Source organism: Ixodes scapularis, unplaced genomic scaffold (assembly GCF_016920785.2).
Source record: "Ixodes scapularis isolate PalLabHiFi unplaced genomic scaffold, ASM1692078v2 PGA_scaffold4__175_contigs__length_147842914, whole genome shotgun sequence".
Taxonomy (NCBI): Eukaryota; Metazoa; Arthropoda; class Arachnida; order Ixodida; family Ixodidae; genus Ixodes; species Ixodes scapularis.
The window spans coordinates 59,478,221-59,483,828 of NW_024609879.1; positions in this window are offsets into that span (position 1 = coordinate 59,478,221).

Below are 5,608 nucleotides of genomic sequence, written 5' to 3' on the forward strand. Positions count from 1 at the left end.
CGCTCACGCCATTCTTTAGCATTGGTGTAATCTTGAGCAATGTTTCTTACATTTTCGAGCCTTTATCATGTGAAATAAAATGACGTGCAGGACCGTTTATTAAAAACATATAAATATTAAGAAATAAAAATTGTATAAACATCAGATTTATTTTTATCGAGCAGCGGCCGATATATAAACACGTAAATACGTTAACACCAAGTAAGAAAAAAAACGTTTTTATTAAACAAATCATGTGCGATTCTATTCACCTTTTCAGCACCTGTCCTCCTCGGTGCAGCTGTTAAGTCCATTAGGTGTGTGTTGTAATATGCGAATAAGAAAGGAAATTTAGCCCCTCTACAAAGTTCCTTGCTTAAGTAGGCAGGAGACATTGCCCTGCGGAAATAGCCAATTCCGACTACCATTTTTATAAATATAATTCCCATTTTTGATCATTTACTGTTTTTAACATGTACGTTTATGTCCACACAAATTATTACTTTAATATTTTTTTCTAAAAGAGTGCATACAACGATTTGAATACGAATTTGAAGAGCGTATAACTAAAGAACCCCAATCCGAAAAAAACAAATTATCGTGCACCCAATAACGAATTGAAATATTTAGAAACAGTAGTCATTGTTAGATATCATTTCGTAAAAAAAAATTGGATGTCATCGGTTCGCGGAAACGACGCCATTATGGAAACTGATATGGCGGTCAAGCTTTGATTCCCACCATCGCCATGCCTTTCGCCTTCTCCTTTGGCTCTCCTCAGTGTGGAGAAGATGTAGAGGAAGGCGTTCCGCTCAGGCAGGCACCTCATCTACAGCAAGGCGCGCTATTGCGAGATTGCTCTCTTGCCTCCCCGCCTCCACCCCCCCCCCCCCTCTAGCCATCGCCGCTGCGTCATTCTGGAACATTCTCCGCAGTCTCTGCACGGCGCTCACTCACGTGTTTGCCCCTCAGACGTGACCAGACCACAAAAAGTCGCTCGATGTGCGCGAAGTAGAAATAACAAGTGCTCCGCGCTGAACAGATTGGACGAAGTATTGTAGCTGCTCAGAAACAGCAAATGTCACAGGACCCCGTCTATCACACACGAAACACAGAGCAGAAGGACCTTTCACACATGCCCTAAAACACATCTTTGAGAACTATATTACTACTAGCAAATATCACGATGCAAATATCGTGAAGCAAACCTTTCGGCACTCCAACATATGTCAGAGTCAAGTGCAGCACACTTTGTGTGGTTGCCTTATTTTCTGATATAAAATTTTATAGATAGGCTTAAATTATAACCACAGGCTCCTTGATATCAATTCGAATACATTTTTTTTTAGAAGATGAGAGCTAGAGCTGTGCTGTCTTCATCACGCGTCTACGAGGCTCGGCCAAAAATAAAAAAAGATAATAATCGTGAGGTTAACTTGACTAATTAACAAAATATCTTTGAAATAACTTTTGGGGTATTGGTTTTAGAAGTTAAGATGGAATTGCAGTAGTGATAGCAGTTACCATTGAAGGCACAGTTGTCTATATAAGGCGAAAAACCGAGATATTTGAATGATAATTCTCTCAAAACAAATTAACATTCCCGAAATTTTTGACTAAGGTAGGCTTCAATAAAAAAACATTTCGTAGATGCTGCTTTTGCAAAATGACCCCAAGATCCTTAAACAAAAAAGTTAGGTAAGATATTTTTGTTATTTAGCCAACCTGATAAGACGACTATTCCATTATCTAATGCCCACCAAGCTTAATAGATACATTGTGAAGACAGCACTAATGTAGCTCTCGTCACGTTTTTTTTTTTTTTTTTTTTTTAATATTTACTAATTAAAATGTCTGTAAATAGGATATACAATGTCACTACGACGTCCACACCTAATAACACTAGACTGCACTAGCTTGGTACATTGTATTGCCGTAGGCCTTAACATTTGCGCGTAGCTCTTCATTGGTTGTGATAATGCAAGACATCATATTGTTATAACATAGTTTGTAAAGATGTTGACACAATAATTATAGATATACATATTTTTGTTTGTTTTATGGTATCGTTAAACAAATGCTTATTTCCAAACAAGCCGCATTTCACAATTGCTTGGTATTCGTTTTAGGACATATCAGATTGGGGTTACAAAAACATGACACAAATTTCACGCGTTAAATACGCATCGCCTACCGAGAAAACCTGGAAATGCTAACCTGTACTCAAAAAGTGTTTGTAGATGAGGCTGATTATGCTTTAGTGTGCAATTTGGAATTGCCAAAGGCCTCGAATCAGTCATTTGTTTGGTGGATTACCTCAAGCGTGTCATCTCTTTAAAGGCCCGATATTCCCTCCAAGGGCAAAAAAGACGGGTAGATAATTCATACTAATGGGAACATGCGACACCTTAAAGGGGCGCGCTGCTCCGGCTAAGAATCTGATCGGCAGCTCCACAAACGACGGTGCGTGCGTTACGCCACATAGTTAAGCGCTGCCGACTCCAACTTGTTCTAAGGTACCCACCCCTTCTTGGCCAACTCTACACCTTACTGCGGGCTTGTCTATTGATCACGCCCTTGAATAAAGTTTTGACTCCCTGAGATTCCAAAACGAATTCAAGTCCGGTTTTGCTTTTTGTGTGTTCTCACGGTATTCGACCCACGGGAATCGCACGAATCGCCCGTGTGTTCGACTTTTTGGAATTTATATAAGACGACGTTCACGACTACCCATGATTGATAGAATCTACAAAAGAAGTATAATTGGCTCTTCATTTTATTGAATTGCTCTTCGCTGAGTGGAATGAAACCGAGCTATACAAGTACGTAGTTGTAATGTGTGAAGAAGAAGTTGCAGACGACGGCATCTTTGAGAGAAAAAGGATGATTAATCGCCCGACAATGGCACAATAGGCTTGCACGCCGGAGTTAACGTAGGTTTTCAGCCACGGAAAAGTTATGTAGTTTGTGTAAAAAGTTCATTTTGTCTCGAACACAATAAGGATAAGTGGCTGCGCGAAGAACCGTAAAACATGCTACGTGTAGTGCGTGGAAGAGATCCCGTGCGGGTGTCAGTTTGGAGGGCAAATATGCAGCTGATCTAATGAACGTTCGAGGGAACGTCGATACAACGTAGTTATGGTCATATCAGGACATCTCGGAGTCCTGTGGAGGAATTGTGGTTGTGCTTCATGCTACACTAGTAGTATCGTAATAAAAAACAAAGAAGAAATTACGCGCCAGATATTTGAAGGCTGAGGTATTAGTAGATTGGGATTGCAGTACGTCAACACTCCATCTGTGTAACTCTCACATATAAAACTACGGTGTCACGAGCAAAAGATAGCAGATATTTTTGCTGTCGATGAGTAGCATAACTATATTTTAGCCCTTTAACAATCTGTAACTGTCTTTCTTCATTGGCCTGGTTTTGTTGACACCGGTTATATATATTAGCTGACTACGAAAATAAAGTTGAGTTCTCAATTAGCGCTGTGTCTCGGTCTCTCTTCCGTGTCCTTGTCTCAAAGCGCTTCTAAAAATTACGCATCATACAGGTAAATCATGTCAAATCTTGTATAAATTGTGTCTCCTTAATATATGTAAACATGTGAAATCTCGGTTATATACTCCTCCCTTTCTAGCCTTGATCTTCATATGTTGTAAGGCATCAAAACTATTCAGCGGTACATTTAGAACTCTTCAACATGATGCGTCACTTGTAACACAAATTCTAACGTTCCAAAGCGTCTAAGCTTAAATTTATTTTCAGGATCATTTTTGAAGCTTAGAAATTTTTTTTTCTTTACACTTGAGCCATATCCATCTGTTAGAGCTTCACTGCGTCTCAAATTTTCACACCCATTGCAAAGTAGTATGGACACATTAAAAAAAAAATCGATGCACAGGTTTTTCTGCCGATCTGCCAATAACTGACATGATGCCACAAATTCAATGACAAACATTTTGTGTAGTCATTCAAACTGCTTATGAAAATATTGATAACAGTTTATTCGCGTTTTTCTATAAGAAATTTATAAAATAATCAATATTAACACGAGCTCACCTTACGTCGTTTCGATTCACCATCGTGTCGTAGCCATCGGGTGGTAGACCTCATTCGGTTGTGCAAGCAGTTTAGAAAAGAAGCCACAAAAATAGCTCTCCGTGAATACGAGTTCATTATGGATCATACAAATATTTACCCTGATAACATACACAAACCGAATACTTCGCCAAGATCTCATTTTCCTAGATTGACAGAAATCCAAACATTTGGGCGCCCTAAATAACTTAATATTTTTACTCCGGGTGGAAACACGAATAAATCAATAGTTTCACTCGAACCGCGTTGCTTTCGAGAGGTCTCAATATATTTGTGGCAGGCTTTAACCATTGCGTCCCATGTACAACGTGGGTATATTAGTATTTTTTTTTAATTTTTTATACTTCCAAATTTTTTAAAACCCGTGTAAGTGGACATTGAATCTAAGGTATCTGCAGAGGGAATACCGGTGAAATTCTTAAATACTATGGAGGTATAACTGCATGACATACCTCCAAGCCGGTAGACCCAACCTGTACGGGGTAATATTCCGCCGGTACTATATATTTTTTACCTGTATAGTCATAGTGGTTCCTTCTCAAAAATACAGTGCTTTATTAGATATTCAGAAAATCGCGATACGCTACCCGGATTGTGCTACGACCTCCACTATATGTAGCATGACGGAACCGCCGTTTGAATTTTTAGTAAAACGCTCGCAACGCCCTATTGATTACAGCACTACGAGAGCAAATGCAACGACACTACCGGCTCTTTCAGACACTTAGGTTTGCGTAAAACAAAGGATGGCAAAGCATTTCTTCACCATTTTTATTAATGACCATCGCTATCTTAATACAATATACTTTTTATCAAATAAAATTTATTTGCTTTTTTTAAGTAAATTAATATTGTATTTGCAACTAAAATAAACCTTAGGGGCCAGCTGTCAAAGAAAATCCGATATGTCAAGTACCAACGCCACTGAGAGAACTCTTCAAAAACAAAGAAAAACATTCCTAGTTCTTGTGTTGAGTCGTTGCGATCGGTTTTTTTCTTTTTTTTTTTCCTTTTTATCACTCCTCACCGATAACGAAACGCCAAGTAAATACCTCATATCCGCCTGCTCGCTCGCTTCCTTGGCCGGTTCTCTCCTCACGATACAAGCAGCTGAGCGGGAGGACACACCTTACGCTCATATTACCTAGGATTGCGCACTCTTTACCTGTGGCCATATGTTGTATGTCCCCCAATGAATCGCTACATGTTGCAGTCCTGTAATGGCAACGTCGCGGCTACTTCTTGCAGCAACATGATCTAACCCATACCTCAGAACCGAGATCGCAAAACGGTAAGACAGGAGAGGCCTGGCGGGGCGGCCATTTTAAGTTGCGTACCTCGCTGGCTCTCCCTAATCCCGCCAAGTGTCCTCCTCGAGAGACCCACTCTAGGGCAGCGCGCTATGCGCGCTACATTTCTCACAACTTACGTAAAAAAGCGCGCTTCCGTTAGCTTCGGCAGCTGCTCCAATTCTCCTCTAGCCTCGCTCATGCGCACTTTATTTTTGTCTTCTCCCTTAGTGTA